This window comes from Thunnus albacares, chromosome 12 (genome assembly GCF_914725855.1).
Source record: "Thunnus albacares chromosome 12, fThuAlb1.1, whole genome shotgun sequence".
Taxonomy (NCBI): domain Eukaryota; kingdom Metazoa; phylum Chordata; class Actinopteri; order Scombriformes; family Scombridae; genus Thunnus; species Thunnus albacares.
In genome coordinates, this window is record NC_058117.1 from 21897241 (window position 1) to 21915362 (window position 18122).

General features: G+C 38.8%; 1 long non-coding RNA gene across 1 annotated transcript; it reads left to right on the top strand.

Annotated features, from left to right (window-relative positions):
* The first annotated feature begins 4814 nt into the window (after nt 1–4814).
* LOC122994648 lies at nt 4815–7606 on the top strand. The gene is made up of 3 exons (XR_006406641.1): nt 4815–5066; nt 5184–5380; nt 5883–7606. It is a non-coding gene; the product is annotated as an uncharacterized LOC122994648 (long non-coding RNA).
* Nucleotides 7607–18122: the final 10516 nt, after the last annotated feature.

The following is an 18122-nucleotide window of genomic DNA, read 5'->3' on the forward strand; positions in this document are numbered from 1 at the left end:
GGACTCTTGTGAACTTCCATCAGATTGTATTTGAAAGGAAGACCATCATGAATTAATTTGTTCCCCTAAAAGTTACAAAATTGAGTAAGTATGCTATTATGAAATGACTGCCGAGATACACTTTCTGACAAATGTTTTAGTTTTGGTAATTATCAAAGACACAGAGTAGAGTGGCCACAGACTCCGTTTTACCCAATTAAGGATCATATTATCATTTGTGCGGCAAAGTATAGAACTATTCTGCAAAGATAACGATGCACTCCCCATTTTATGAGGGCATGAATCATCTAAATATGAGTCTATGATGGACTGTGCTTATGTGGAAGCTAATGAGCCACAGATGATGGATATCACGTTTATTAAGTGCAAGCACATTTAAATAACTCGTTTTTGGAAAATGATTGATTTTCCTCAGAAAACCTACACCTCAGGGTTTTACAATTAACATGCTATATACCGTACCCTGTAGAACATTTTACAGTTCCTGGTTGAGTACACTTGTTAAGTCCATGTACCTCTACAATTTACCTCAAAGAGAGGCAATGAACTCTACTTTATGGCCATGGTAGATGTTTTAAAAAAAAAGAGTCAGTAAAGCTCAGCCATGTTCTGGTCGGCACCCAGATCCACATCATACAAATGTTATGAATTGGACAAATCATATTATTTCGCAGACTTTCCTAAAAGCATATAAACTAATGGATCAGAAGCATGTTCTGGGATCTGTTTTTGCACACACACCCCACCAACAAGTGTTCTGTGGTGCATTTATAACTCAATTTTCCAGGTACAGTACAGTGTCTAACCCTAGGTAACCAAGGCAACCACCTGTGATTTAGGTGCTGCATATGGAAGGCTTTTAGTTTGAAGGTCAGCTTCTATGTGCAAAATATGGTTACCCGGTGAAAGAAATCTCAACCAGAATGCAGCAATTGTCAACTCTTTCCTTCACTTTGTTTTTATACCATTTGTATATGTAAAAGCACCCACATAAGCTGTCATATTTTCCAGGGGATACTTTTTTTTTTTTTTTTTGGCCACACGCAGATGTCAGACCCAGAGGGAGGTGCAACTTGTGCTGCATTCCACGAGTTTGACTTTGTGAACTACGTGCCATTTCACGAGTCAAGTGAGTGTACAACCTACAAGGGTACGATTGCCTCATCCTAATTTGCATATGCTGAAGAAAGAACAGGTACTGATACAATAAGAAGGAAAACATTTCATAATATAGGTATATGGCAAGGAATATGGTTACCTGCTGGAGTTTTTTAGATTAAAAAGCAAAGTGCAGTTTCAGATGTAGCTGCATTCTTGACAAAATTTATGTCTTCAATCTTTAAATAACATTGAAGGTACAGAAATTCATGTATAGTTACAAAATGTGTAAGGCACAAATAACTTCTAATTAATGAAAATCAATTAGTTGTTCACAAATAACTCAGAGCTACTTAAAGACAGACTGAATAGGAAGTGACTGTTATGTAAATGTCCTTTGAATAATATTTTTTCCTTCCTTTCTTGCTTCTGTCTGGATCATGGATAGATTTGCAATAAGAAGTCAGTAGCTATTTGTGGGTTTGCTTGGATGGTGGTCAACTTTACTTGAGTAGACACGAAAATGCAAGGAATATAATGTAAGTAAGGTCAAGTTAATCATGAATTAAAGGGGACATATGTTTTTTTGTGATTTTCTGTTATTTTTATTCTGTTATGATGCAGGATGCCAATGTTAAACATGGTCAAATGTCCAAAAATGGGGCAGTGTCTGGAAGCTGACCAATCAGGACAGAGTGGGTCATCAGGAGTTGGGGCTGAAAGACACAGGAGCTAAAACGGCCTGTTTCAGACAGAGGCTGAGCTGAGGGGTTGCATAAAGGGTAAGATAAAATAAATAAGGAGTTTTTTGAACTGTAAATCATGCAAAGATATTCCAGCAGAGCCCCAGAATTTAAATATAGACCTTGAAATGCGCATGATACCTCCCCTTTAAGGATGTATTCCTATCTTATCTAAGGAGAAACAAAAACGGTAACTAAATGGTTCACAATAAGGAAGCAATAAGTAGTTATTTGTTCTGTAATCAAGAACAATATTCATTAGGGAAGCACTCAGCGCAGACTCACAGATACAGGAATAAATCATTAGTCACTGGTTAATGAACATATCAGGTGTTCTTAAAAGGATAGTTTGGAGTTTTTGAAGTGGGGTTGTATGAGGTAGTTATCCATAGTCAGACATTACTGACTATGGATAAATATCTACCAGACCCCCCCTCCCTCCCCCAGTTTAGAGAAGCAGGCATGAGTACTGGCACAGAAGCTAAGCTGTGTAGTTGTGGACGGGGCCAGTAGCAAAATGTATTTTAGCCACCTAATACGGAAAATATGTTTTGCTGCCGGCCCTGTCCAGAGCAGTACATTGCTTAGCTTCGGTGCTAATACTTCTTTCTGCTGCTCCAAACTGGGGCCAAGATCTGCCAACTCAAATCTACTGGAGGTAATAGACTGACTGTGGCTGTGGCTCAGGAGGTAGAGCGGGTTGTTCACTAATCGAAAGATTGGCGGTTTGATTTCTGGCTCCCCCAGTCCACACGTCAAAGTGTCCTTGGGCAAGATACTGAACCCCATATTGCTCCTGATGGCTGTGCCACGGGTGTGTGTGAATATGTGTGTGAATGATTAGATCCTACTAATGTGCAAGTTGGCAACTTGCATGGCAGCCTACCATCAGCATATGAATGTATGTGTGAATGGGTGAATGTGGCTTTGAGTGATTGGAAGACTAGAAAGGCGCTATATAAGTGCAGTTCATTTACCATTAAAACCATACTTCAAAAAAGCAACATATTATCTACTTTAAAGTCCTTGATTCAGTGTTCAAAATCTATTTGTTACTAAGGCTGCTAACAATGATTTTCATTATTGATTGATATGATTACCTGCCCTCCATGCTCACCTATGCTCTCATCTTGTGTTATAGACTGTATTTTTATGTTGACTCTCTGTAACTGTCTACCCGCTGAATCACATTCTCTTCTCCAAACTCTGTAATTGGTCTCAATATCTTTTTCATTGGCTCTTATTTTTTAGTTCTTGTCTCCTTTTGTGATCATTCTTTGTGGTCACTGAAATACTGTCCTTGACTGCTTGTATTTTGGTGATTCATGATGATTCTACCATCGTGTTCATCTTAAATTGTTATGACAGCTGGATTGAGGCAGCTACAATCAAAAAATAATATCTTCATTGTGGTGGGCAATACCTGAATGAAGACAGACAAGTCAGATTTTATCCTCACATGAAACTAAAATGGAATACACTCTAAGGACAGTATGTGCAGAGCAGACATGTGCAACCACCACAAACTGCTGATAGCCACAGAAGCTCCAGAAAGGTCACACTGTTTCTACAACGTGTCCGTCAAGTGCTGATCAAACGACTTGCAATGACACTTCCTTACCTACTGCAGTGTGAGCTAGATGTGACGTGACATTTTGGTGAATTTGTCCTTCAGAATACACAACCTTCATATGAGAGGTTTACATCATATAGCCTTGCACAGTGCAATCTTATAGGAAACCTTATGTACACTATCGGATGTTCAAATCTGAATCCCATTTCCTGGAAAGGTTTCCTACCTGGCTGTTATTTCCTCTCTGTCACACACACGAATTTTCAGCGTACACCAGAATATCTGTTTACATCTTTTGTTGAGGCTTTAACGTTTGCCCTCCTCACTACGAGCTACAGTGTTACTAATTAAAGATTTAAGTCTTTTATATCCCAGCCTTCAGCAAGCTACTCCACATGAGAGTGTAAGTTTAAATGCTAAAATATAAATGTTATTTTGTTGGCACACGGACCTTATTAGGAAAGTGGCTCCTTAAGGAAAACAATTTCAAACTGTGACCACATCGCCATATGTTTTGATATTGTTTGTTTTCAGCGGTTGTGGCAAGGAGAGTATGCCTCAATTACTGTGGCGTGTTGTATTCAAGCCTGCCTCTTTCAAGCCCTCCTGCATTCTGAACCAGTGTACTGTTCCTCATTAACATTTTACTGTGGTGTGACCCTGCCATTCATTTACAGACAATTGCTTCCTGACAATGTTTTTTTTCCTTCCTCTCAAAGGAGAGCAGCCCATTCTCTCCAGAATGTTAATGCCTTGTAAATCCAGGAGTGAGGCTGAGTTGAGAGGGAGCGAACTACCTTCTCTTCTTTTGGTAAGCGTTATTAAAAAATTCGATTAGGGTGCTGAACCATAGACAAAAAACATTGCCTTCAGTGTTAGTGCGCTTTTTTCTCAGAACACAAAGTCGTTTTCTCTCAGCTGAAAGGGAGACATTTGCCAGGTTTGTACTTGGCAGAAGATCTAGGCGACACAAAAAGGGATCGATTCTCAGTCGTCTGCAGGGTGAATTTAGAATCAATGTCTGTTCAGGGGCAGCCGCAACAATGAGTGCTTTTACATGGACTTGAGTATCCTGGTTATGATCGGGTTTTTTGAAGTATCCCGTTTTTGTGTACATGTAAACATCATATCCCGATTTCAGAAACCTGGATAAGCCCTTATCCTGGTTTTGAGAAAGTTTATTATGCTAGCTGAAGTACTCCAAAAGAAACTGGGATACTGTTGCATGTATACATCTTATCCTGGTTTCTGACTGCTGCTGACAACCTGCGCTGGCGCGGCGTCAGCCAAGTAATGTAATAGAAACTCAAACAATGGTGGCAACGAGAGCATCTCACTTCTGGAGCGATGAAGAAATAGAGTTTTGTCTTTTGGTCATGAAAGAATTAAATTTACTTGGCAGTTTAGATGGGAGAAAGCATCAGAATATTCATTCCTATTCAAGTCTGTAGTATACAGGCTACAGGACACTGGTTTCCCAACACGTACAGTGGAGCAAGTCAGGTCAGGGTGGAAAATACTCAAGAAACATTATTTACAAAATTTTGGACAAGATGCTTGGTCACTGTCTGCTCGCCACTACAGAAGACGATGTTGTTGACATTGGCTTCCCATGCTGAGCCTCCCTCCACAGGGTGACACATCAAATCCAGGTAAGTTGTTTAGCTAACGTTAGCACGTAACCTATATATCCTCAGTATTTTTCATGAACGAACAAGTAAGTACAGATTCAAAATGTTTATCTAATTATAATATATTCCGATCAGTAGATATGGATGATGACACATTTGAAGAGGATTTAAGCTCAGGGAGGGCCAGTACCTCTGCAGCAGTTGATGACACCTCTGCATCCACTAATACTGATTGACTACCTGCATCTGCTGAAGGAAACTCTACACATTCTTCTGCTGAGGGATCCTCTCCACAACACAAAGTAACTGGTGACATACTGCAATTTATAGCCCAGGTGATAATCTATACTGTAGTCTTTTTAGCTTGATCCTCTGACTTTGAATATATATTGATTGATAGGCCCTCCTACTGTAAAGCTTTCCATACTACATAGATGCAGTGATATTAGGATGTAAACCAGGTAACCAGTAAAATGGTGATAATGTATGTAGCTGACTGCAAATAATAAAATATCTAATTATGATACATAACACTTCATTAAGGTATTATCTTAAATCATGAATTATATTACACTGACACGTGTCCCAACACATATATAAACCAGACCATATCATGAATGTATTTGAGGGACATACATATGTATATATAAGTAAATGCAAGTAACCTCATCAAATAATGAATAGCAAACCCAAATGTGGCAGATTACATTTTGCAACCCAGTAAATCACATTTGAACAAGTAAGGCTGATGCCATATGAAGAATACACCCTGCTTACACCATTTAAACTGGTTTTAAAGCAAAGGATTTATTTTGTTACGTGTATTGTTGTCTCCAGACAGGACATGGCACAGAAGGCTTCATAACACTGCTAGCCGACAGCAAGATTTCCTGGAAAGGTTCCAGCAAACCCAAAATGAGTGGATGGAGTGTCAGCATGCAAGAGAGCTACGAGCAAGAGCGTAGGCTTCTCACTGAAGTGATCCAACAAAGCAATCGCTCCATGGAATAAGTGGTGAGCTAGTTGCTGAGCAGGATGACAGGCTCTCACATCCCACCATCTTTGCAGCAAAGGTTCCCTTATGCCAGTCCTAATAAGATCCATTATGATGTCCCTCCACCTTATTACCTTGCATCTGGCACCTCTCAACAGGGGAGAGGAAGAGCAATGAGAGGATGACCCTGAAACCTCTTTTTTTGAACTCTGAAGTTTGACAGGAAGGCATTTGTTCTAAATTGCACATTTTCAAGTTCATATTGCATGTTTAATTTGTTACAGTTTGTTCTTAAAGGAGTAGCTGTTTTCAGTTGCAATTTTGCTATTTTCCAGGTTTATTGGATTTCTATATTGTTTTTTATATTGTAAGCCAGTTGGCCAGTATTTTTCTATGGTAAAGTATTTTAAGAATGCTAAAGAAATGTTTTTTTTTTCTTACAAAAATGTTATACTGTGGGCAAAAAGAACTACTAGTGTTTTATCAAAAATCCATAACCCGTAATGGTCAACAAGAAACTTGCCCAAGAAATACAGAACATGTTAACAGTTCAATAACCCAACACCATTAACACCTTGTCCGTGGCAGCTAAAGGACACACACCTTGACGGAGCGGAAAGTTTGCTGCCATGTCATTTTTGAGTGCCTCTCTAGCTGCCTTGTCATCTGCATTGACAGTATTCAGGGCTGAAGAAATTGTTCCTCCAGAATTGTTGCCTCATGCATCCATCTTGGGTTGCCTTGATCCTTTTCTTTTTCACAGAAGTTTTGTAGTGCACAGCATGTCGCAATCAGATAAGGGGAAAAAGAGCAGCGCAGATCGCTTCTTTTCAAAGGAATTCTCCACCTTGCTTTTAGTCTCACAAATTCAATTTCCACACAGGTACAGGCAGCACTAAGATATACATTAAAAGACTCCTGCAAAGGGGTCAGTCTTGGAGACCTTGTGTATCCTTTCATGAGCCACTCTAGCAGTGGATAAGCAAGGTTACACATGATGAAAAAATTTACAACTTGTCCGTCAACTTCCAAAACTCTCTGCAAAGAAAAAAAAAAGATGAATAATAGCAGGAGGAAAAGGCTTCAGATTCTCCTGATTCCCACAATATACAAGAAGTTCACGTCTACGAGTAAGTGTAAGCTTTGAAATTGTATACTGTCATACTATAGATTTACCTTGGGCAACTAGTTAACCTTTTTGAACAGATGTGACTGGCATCATGGGCGCTGCCAAGCACTTTACAGCTCACACTCCAAAAACCAAAACACAAAGTAAGGTTTTGTTAGATTTCTATCAGAGAGGTTATCTGTGACAAGGTGTGTTTTTATCCCAATCTTTCCCCTATTAGGTTTTAACTTTATGAATAATCTTGACTGCTTTTTACTTGAGTACTGCTGGAAAAGCTACATGCTAATCAGAGTCGTTTTATACAAACTAGGAATTGAAAATTCACTAAAAAATTGATGATTTTACTGTGTCTTGATGAAAAGGATTTTATTCAGTAAAAAACTTTACTATTAGATATAGGCGAATTTACTAGATATATGATTGAGTGAACGCTGTTAATATTGGTCCTAATATAATTGATTTTAGAAGATATTTCATATCTAGTTTTTAAGCTAAGTCAGCTGGTAATGTTTTTCATTGCTCTGCTGTTATTCCTGCTTAAAAATAAAAATAAAATAAATTTATAGGTAACAGCCTGACTTTCTCATCCTGTTTTATGAAATGTCTCCTATGTGTCGTAAGAAGAGGACAGTAAAAAAATAAATATAACTGTTTATGGAGTCTTGGGAGACATCACTAGGGGGCGAGATGGGAACGTGGTGGAAGTCGATCACCGATCACTTGTGGAAGTCCGTAGAGCTGTTGAAAGTGCTCGGCTATCTGGATGGCTTCCTCCTGGCTTGTGACTATTATGAGGTGGCTCATAACTTTGTCCACCACACTGCAACAGAACATATACAAATTTTTTGACTGTGCTTATGTGAACCCCAAACTGGTTAGCAACCAAGCGATATTCCCCAGAACCAGTTTGTACAACACTATGGCCACTCTCATTGGTAACGGAACCAGTGCTCATACTGTTGTTTCTTCTGGTCTCATGAATGGTTCAACTGTGTCACACAGCCGGTAAAAGGAGGCCCTACTCATATGGAAATTTTCTCTCCAATCGGAATCACTGAAATCGATCATCATTGGATAGTTTTGGGTTTTCTAAATGTGTGCAAAATGAAATCAATCATTGCTGTGATTGCACAAACACAGAACACTTTTTTTCAATTTCCAGGCACAGATGTATCTAAATGTAGGTTAATTAAGGATGCAAAATGAATGGAATACATTAAATACATTTACTACACTACTGCACTTAAAGGACATGACTGACAGTTTTCTTATTCAGTCAACAAATCTCATGTGTGGAGCCAAACAAACAATGAATTGATCCTACTTAAAAGTATTGTGTGTATATCCAAAGCCTGATATACCATATTCCTGTGTTCCATACACCTCCATTGTGGTCCAAAAACTATTAAAAACATGTCAATGAGCCGCACTGTTGCACTGGCTGACATGTTCCCTTGCCACAAAGAGTTGGGGCAGGGTAGTTTGTTTAGAAACGGTTCCAATAATAAGAACAGTGATCACGTTTTCAGTCTCCAGAGAGCAGTTCTGTGTAGGGCACTACACTGTACATTGTAGTACAAAGTAAATAGGTTGTGATATGTAGCACAACAAGCTAGTGAAGCTCTGTAACTGGAACTGTGTTCTTGCACATGCACAGTGGCATCTTACACAGAACTACTCTCCAGAGACTGAAAATGTGATGGCTGTTATTAGTCTATGGAGCCATTTTTAAACAAACTAACATGACTTCCTCTTAAATTTCACTACATTTCAGAGGGAGATACTGTATTGTACTTTTTACTCCCCTACATTTAACCCCACAGCTGATTCAATTTTACATACAAAACAGATGACTGACAAAAAATAATGCATTTCTATGGGCTAAACAACTCCACATTATATAAAGTAGTTAAAATGAGCTCCACTGGCCAACTACAGCAGTGAAAAGCTGCTCACACATAAATGCATTGGTAATTATAATCCAGTGATATAATATATAATAGTATGACACTGACAGGAGCCATTCTGAGTACTTTTACTTTTGATAACTAAAGTACATTTTTCTGATAATAATTCTATACTTTAACTTATTTTGAATGAAGGACTTACTTGCTATTTAGTATGTTTTAATAATGTAGTATTGCTACTTACTACTGTAAATAAATATAAATGATCTCAACCATTGTTCTTCCACCAATTGCATGCACCTCCATCTCAGTCAAGGACAGCATGATAAAAGTCAGCCTTTACTGACTCCCTGAGCCATCACACCTCTTGCTTCCCTGTTCCGCTCAGACGCACATGATGAGCACAGTCCAGACAAGTTCAGCCGATCGATCAGGCGTTGGACTATTTCCATACAACAAATCAATTCGGAGCAGTGGCATGTTGTTCACAGGTATGCAAAGGTACACGGGGAGCAGACCTCCCTTAAGATCAAAGTCTGCGTTTTGTTTTCACTTTCATTTTGCGGTGCCACACATCACCCTCAAGCAGGTGATGCATTCATACTGCCAAAATTACCTTGGGAGTAGAGAGAGAAATGAAAGTTGTACTGTATGAAAAACATTTTCATAACAACATGAAATTCCTACACAAAGAATATTGAGCTGTGGAATGTTTATGGTACAGCTGAAGGCCATGGACTGCCTCTTACCAAGCTGCCTGTGCTATATATTTTTCTCCTCTCAGGTACCTTTTTTTTCCCCTGCAATGCTTCTCTTTAGCTCGTGCCGCTGCTGACCGGGAGGCACCTGCGACACCTGTATTAGATAAAGAAAACAAGCGTTGGTGCTGGATGGCTCATACAGCTATACTTGATAAAAGATAGCATCTCTCCCTTTTTCTCTCAGTCTCCTGCCATGGGCCGGCCTCCTCCTGTTTCTTCTGCTTCCTAAACCAAATCTCCTTCCTGGGGGACATTGTCGGGCACCCTGTTGCTGGGTAACCAAAGAGGATTGTGGGTCAGAGAAATTATCAGTTGAATACCAACAGCAACTCCTCAGCTCTCAGTGCAGATAATGATATCGAACCTGAAGCCTGACAAAAATATGATTTCACCTGACATGGCTGTTTTTTTTAGTGGGAATGTGTTAATTATGATGTTCTTTTTCTTTCGCTGTTTTCTCAGTTTTGAGTGTGACTTTTTAAAAAAATGTGTTTAATGTGTTATTGTATTGTTAAAGAAATGTCCATTGGCTCATTGTTACCATTATTATTGAGTTTTAGAGAATGAATTTACAAAGACAGGAGAGGCAAGACAACATGTTATTTGTGAATAAATAGCTTGCCTCAATATGTCAGATAAAACTGAAGAAAATGCAAACCATCTGTGATTATGCTGTCAAGATAAATGATTTCATGAATCACAAATGAGAGTAAAACAAAGCCTTATGTAAGAGTATCTGTGGTCATTTCCAAGATTTTAATATTTCAAGAAATTATGTGCAGTAATTAGGTTTATTGACAGCAGCAAAACAGCAGTGAACCAGTTTTCAATCAGCTCTATCCAACTGAGATATGAAGCAACTTTGGCAGACATCCATCTCTGAGCTGTTTAACACATGTCTAGCTATTTCAGAATGTGAGATAAAAAATTAATGGCTTTAAATAAATTTGGGTAAAATATAATACTGAGCCTGTGAGTATATTAATACCAGTTATGTCTGAAGGCATCAATTATTGACAATGCATTCCTCATGGTCGGGTCAGTACGAGCTGAACAATTCTGGCAGTCACAATGCACATCTACAATTATAGGGCTGAATTGGAGGTGACTGACAAAACATGAGCGAATGTATTCTCGCCTTTCATAAAATACATTTCACAGATCCGAGCTTTGACAGAATAGATTCCTGTAACTTCTCCCAGTTCACTGGACTATGTAATCAACTTTAGGTGGTCTACCTTTATTCAAGTAACGCTCCGCAGAATGTTGTAAGAAATAAATGCACGTTCTTCTTTTACTAATGCTGATTGATATAATACAGTATAGTAATATTACACTAATGATTCAACCAGTTTGGTAGAACTTTTATTTCTTTTATTTGGGTTTTTTCATAATAAGCTGTTCACTTATCTGTGATTTATTCAAATGGAGCAGTTCTTTTCAGTAAATCCCTCTGGAAACAACTGCACTCAACACAACAAACTAAACTGTGTTTCTGTCTGAAAGTCTCAGAACCTGGTCTCTTATCATTACTACCAGATTACACTGTTCTTACCAGTAATCTTCCTAGTAAATTATTGGGGAATTACATACCTGTAAAATAAAATATTACTGCTTTAGTTCCAAACATGAACGCCTGTGAGAGCCTTCTCTATGCTGCCAGTAATACAATTCTGGTGGAAGAAATTTGAATCTAATTGGTAAAAAATACTGGAATCAGCCTAAAAATGTTTCTTAATCTTCCCCCAAATTGCTAAAATCCCCCAAAGTCCCAGAAAAATACTGAAAACAAGCGGCCTTCTCAGTGGCTACAGCCACGTGTGTAAGTTCGAACTTAGCCTAATTATAGCGTAAATTATTAGTAAGTTGCGATTTACGCATTACTAAAATAAATGTGGTTGCATCACAGATATATAACATAATTCTAAGTAACAACGAAACAGTTACACATGCCCCTAGGGTAGGTTTAATCATAAAATGTCAAAAAATTATTCTCACTAACGGTAAAACAGCATTTTTTCTGCCACACAGCATCATTTTTTCATTAATTGCTGCCATTTTGCAACACAGTAATCCAGTATGGACCTAATATACTGATATGATATTTCAATATCCATCTAGCTTACTACGACGTGCTACAATGCGAAATGGCGTATGCCAGCCAGAAACCTAATGCGCATGGTAACCATGACGATGGAACTCTATCTCTGATCATTGATGGGCCACTTGCCTTAGTTATGACTTTACGTCCAAACGAGTTAGATTATGCCCCAAGTAACTGTGGTGCAACCAATTTTTGTAGCTGATTTGGTTACAACTGAACTAGTAGTTACTAATCCGCTAGTGTCGACTTTACACCCTAACTTAGGACCGAACTTACACATAGCTGGTGCAACCAATTGCTGATTAGGATTTAAAAAAGTGGAATCAGTGCATCCCTAGTAGTTATCAAAACACCATGGAGGAACAGACAAAAAAAGGAGAACCATTCAAAGATACTTGAAGTTGGCTCTCCAAAACAAACCAGGAATAACATGTCACACCGTTCAGATGGCAAGCTATTTCTACCAAGCTGTGCATGTACTTCTCCTCAAGACTAAACATAGATACTGTAAGCTAGTGCATTGAGGTCCATGTGCTAGGCAGTGTTGAAATGGCATGCAGATACAAACATCTTGATTCTGGAGCCAAGTGTTGAATCATCTGCTGATCCACTTCAGCATTCTAATCAGGGGCCTTAAATTGGTGGTCCAACGCAGGGAGCCAAGCTCAGCCAAGCACAAACGGCCTCAAACATGTGACTGCAGCCATTTGAATAGAAATGGCCCCAGCTCGGCAGCATGCCACAGCACCCAACCCAACGTCTCTGTATTTGAAATGATTGTGCTATTTACCCCACAAGATCCACTTTGCTTCTTTTCTAATGGTGCTTTAGCTGGGCACATTTGGGTCAACCGTTTAAACTCTTTTACCTCATTGAATGAGTGTATTAACAAAGAGCTTCTGTTTCGTTCAGCACTCAAACTAAGACAGAGGCTGATAAAACCTCTTGAAAATCAAGGTCATTTTTATATTGGAGCATGCTGCATCATACAATGTCGACACTGTTAGTTGAGGTCTCTGGATGATTTTGATAGTTTGTGCTTTGGATGTTGTTTTGTACAGATTTGCAGGTGAGAAAAAAAGACAGTGGTTTAAATTCCCCTGTGCAGATACTAAGATTAATGAGGCTAACTGGAGTTTTTTTTTATTGCGACCAGACCACTAACCACCAGGACTCTGAACTCCTACCCACTAATTACTTTGTGAGTGTGTGTACTCATGCATCTGTGTGCATGTGCATTCCTGAGCGAGTGTACGTGTGTGTGCATGCTTTCATGTGCAGTGGGCTACACAGACAAGTGTGTAAGCAGGAGAGGAGAGAGTGAGCAAGAGAGAATATGATAATATTTGTCTGAGTCAATGAGTTACTCACCAGAGTTACTAAAAGCCTCACAGCTAAAGCGTGGGAGGCTCTTCTTGTGTGTGTTTGGTATGTACAGTATGTACAGATGGGGATATGGATGTGGTATGTGTATTATGTGTATTAGTGTGGGTGTTTGTATAGTGGGGGGGTGGGGGAGGGTGGGTTGAGAAGGGGGCACTGCTTGGTGAAGCTGAAAGAGGAGAGATGACATGCTGTCAGTCTGAGTTGACGGTCATCGCTCAATGCTTTAGTGCCTCCTGACACTTTCTATTCAGACCAGGGAGACCATAGAGCGCCTCCGGCATGCCAAGGGATCTCGCTTTTTAATTGAGCCTTTACCCAAGATTCATTTCACTCTGCACCTAGGGCCTCACTGGGAGCAAACAAAACCATGAGAGTGACAAAACTGGGCCTCATATTGTTCAGGCTTAGAGGCTGGTAGAACCTAGACCTATATAAAAAAGCTAACCTTTAGAGACATTATCCTGGTTTCACAGGCACCAAAACCTCACTAATCTGAACCTCTAGCATGTGAAAGTAATTTTATAGTAAGAAGACCCCATTTCAGTGCAGTAAGACCTCCATTAGCCAATGTAGCCTCATGGTTAGAGGTGGATCCCCTGAGTCAGAGGATATTCTTGATAAATATAAGGAGGAAATGACCTTGTGCAAAATACCTGAGCAGTGAAATATGACATTAGAATGTAAAAGACTGCAGGATTTTGTCAGTCTTTATTAGTGCTGAAACAATTAATCAATTAATTGCTCCGTTGATCAGCAACAAATTAATACTAAAACTATTTAGATAACCGATTAATCATTTTAAGTAAGCAAAAAAAGATGTCTCAGCTTTTCAAGTGTTAGGATTTGCTGCTTTTTGATGTTTTATATCTTTTATATCTTTGTAAATGTGTTTGCTTTGGACTGTTGGTCAGAGAAAGCAGCTGTATGTCAAACAAGACTAGTCAACAAATCATACTGACTCTTGTTATTACCTTCATTATACTCTGATTAACATTCCATAAAGTCGACGACACATTAAGCGATGGTCCATTTCAGACAGGCAGTCACGTGGAAATCCCTTTAGAGGATGAGCAGGAATGGGTTGATGACGCGTGGTTTTGCCCTTGTGTTCTTATGTAACTTCACTTCAAAAAGAGAACCGGATCTCTATGTGACTTAATCTCTAAAGCCTGTTCTGACAGTGGAGACGAGAAAACCACGGAGAGTCCTAGTAGGCTTCATTAGCACCAGCTGGAAAGGAAGGGCCTCACCTGCTGTGACAGATCTCCTCAGACCTCTCAGAGCAAACAATGTGCTTCATTATTCTCCTCCTACGGTGGCTCTGCTGGTCCAGCGTGATGACTGCCTGCTAGAAATGGATTCAATCTGATGTAGAGGGTCTGTGTGACTATTGCAAATGAATAGAAAGATCAGACAAGGTGCTGAGATGCACAAAGCTCACTAATTAATTCTGAAACATCAAATTTTTCAATCTGATATTATCTTGACACAAGAGTAGTCACATTTATTTGAAGACACTTATTAATGTGAATTAAAAAGAAAGAAAATTACATGTGAAGTAGCACTGAAAACATATTTGGTAATACAATTTTAATAGCAGACTGAATTAAGAAAAGTTAAGACTCAACACCAAAATAAAGGAGGCAGGGAGGTGAGTAAACATGTCATTTTCAAAATATCATATTGCAATAGTGAGATGCATTATTTCCCAGATTTTTTCCAGATAGCACTAGTAGTTTTGTGTCACACAAAAGAACACAAATGAAGAATTGTGTTTATAATGAGTTGTTCCCCTCAAAATAAGTCCAAATTGGATCAGCTGCACCTGAACTATTGTGTATGATGGACAAAACAGTAAAGTGGATGAATTAAAAGTCTCCCCTCGCCCACTCTTCAGGCAGTCATACTTGTTGAGCAGTGATTTTAAGACTGGATGAAATAAATAAATCACTCGTTGAGATGGACGTTTTTTGCGGTGTATGGACAGGAGCAATTTCCCTGGTGACAGACAGCTCAATAGTGATCCCTGTCTCTGTGTCTCAGTGTGTGTTCTGACTCCCTGCCTGTTAATAAGCAAACCTCCCCAAAGGCACAGCTGGCTTCTCTGCTTGCCTTGTTACCAAGGCCTGTCCTATCAATACTAAATTTAATGGAGCGGCCAGGATGCAAAATGCACAGCACAGGGCTTTTGAATGTGTATATACTGCACAATAGGTGACTTTTTTATGATTTAATGTAATGCACACAATGGCTCTGCAATGAATAACATATTGGCCACAAATATAAGACTGTTTTCTCCTTCAGAAATTATGTTTTAATAAGACTGAATCAGCTGTCAGAGGCTACACTAAATGTACAGTGGTGCTAAATGCTAATGTCAACATGCTAACGTGTACAATGGCAATGTGAACGTGCTGATGTTTAGCAGGCAATGTTTACCATGTTAGTTTAGCATTCTAGCATGCTAACATTTGTTCAGTAGCATGAAACAAAGTACAGCTAAGGCTGATGGAAATTGTCATTAGTTTTGCAGGTATCTGGTGAACCAAAATATGAAAAAATTGAAACTTTGACCTGATGATTGGGCTAGATGATAAATCAAGGGATCTACAAAGTCATTAGGGTACATCATCTGGGAACCATGAATGTCTGGTCAAAGGTTTGTGCCAATCAACCCAGTAGATGTTGAGAGTTTTGACTGGATAAGTAACGATTTTGACTGGTGCTAGACAAAATATCTGAGGATCACCAAGGACTAGATACCTACCAATGTACAACAGTAGACATTGTTTTTAAATGGAGCAGGTACAAACTCTTGTGCTACAGAGTGATTCTGGTACTTTGATGTGATGTACAGTTTAATGGTTTTTGTACTTAATGTTGCTAGGCTAGCTATTGTCTGCCTGTCTGTCTACAGTGTGTCTTTTAATAGTTATTGATATAATAACTATTTTGTTTAGGTTTGTCTGGTGAAGTGATAGGTTGTCTGGCCTCAAAAATGTCCATTAAACCCAGTTTAACCATTTAACCTGATGAGTATCCCCGGACATCTTTACCACAGTAATGGACCAGGTAGTCGTCTTTCAAACAGCCAAGAGAAACAATGTCCCAGCACGTCATGTTAGAAGACAGCAAGCTCAAAAAGATGAAAAAAAAATTGGGATCCAAAGACTGAAAACTTCCACAAGCTTGAAAGAAGAGAAAAATAGAACACACCAATATTCAGCTGAATAGTTTGGAAATAACCAAACAACTTTATAGGTATAAGTCTTTATCCATAAGCAGGTGTAGCAAATTGGGCATTCTTGTTATAATCAAGATAGTACATTTATTTTGGCCAAAATAGTACTAATTTCCTTGAAGTGTTCAGGATTGTTCAGACCATACCTTTTGGTTACAGGCTGTACTTTGTTGTGTCATTGTACTGAACTGCATTGTGATGAATGATGTCTAATAATTGGTCCTGCGGCCTATTTTATTCTCCATATACATGCTTCCACTAGGACAGATTAGCAACGTCTCCTACCATTTGTACGCTGATGACATCCAGTTATACTTTTCCTTCAAACCTGATGAGCTTGATAGACTGTCTGTAATGAACAACTGTTTAAATGCAATTAGGAACCAGATGGCAAATAATACCTTGCAGTTAAATGCAGATAAAACTGAAGTCTTGATTATTGCTCCTGATAACCTTCACTCAGTGATCAAGCAGAACCTTGGTGCCTTGTGCTCGTCTTCTCGGTCTAGTCCGCATGATCTTGGTGTGATTTTTGACCAATCCAGGAGTTTTGATGCTTACATTAGGACACGACTCGATCATGTTTCTTACACTTAAGAAACAAAGCCAAACTAATACATACTTTTATCTCTTCATGACTAGGCTACTGTAATTCTCTTTTTACCTGCCTTAATAAATCTTCTTTGGACAGCTTACAAACCATCCAAAATGCTGTTGCTAGGCTTTAAACATGATGTGACAGATGGTCACACATTACACCTATTTTAATCTCACTACATTTTTAGAATTTATTTTAAAATCTTGGTGCTCGTGTACAGAGCCCTACATGGCCAAGCTTCACATTATATCACCACAAGCTGAGCACTTAGGTCCTTTAACCAGGGTCCTCTAAGTGTCCCTCGGACACATTTTAAGACATGGGGAGATTGTGCATTCCAGTTGGCAGCACCTAAGCTTTGGAATATTCTCCCTCAAAGTCTAATAGTCTCTGGACTCTGTTGAATCTTTTAAAAAGCAGTTAAAAACCCATCTGTTCAGACAGGCATTTATGTAGCATGTGGTATTTTATGTTTTAAATTGTGTTTTATGTCTGTTTTTTTCTCTCCTGTGTGTTTTATTTGTTGTTTATCTTTGATTTATTTATTGTTTTTTTCTGTGCCTGTGAAGCACTTTGTTACTGGTGTCTGTGAAAGGTGCTATATAAGTAAACTTTACTGAATTAATGTTTTTCAGACTCATTTTGATACATACAGGAACTGAATTATTTAACACCTTGCAATGCACTAATACAATAAACAGCCTTCAAAGTGACCACACAGTCGAATCAACACCTCTCTGTCTGAACGACAAAATTAACATTTAGAACTGGACTGTTGTATTGCATTACATTGTACTGGGATAACACTCTGTAAATACATGCCAGACTTTCTGCATTTACTCACATAATTTATATCTATATTAAAAAGAACGTAAGTCCAATATCATTAACAGTTATGCAGTTCACCAGCAGGCACAAATTACAATAAGAAAAAAATAATATTTGAAGGGTTTCATC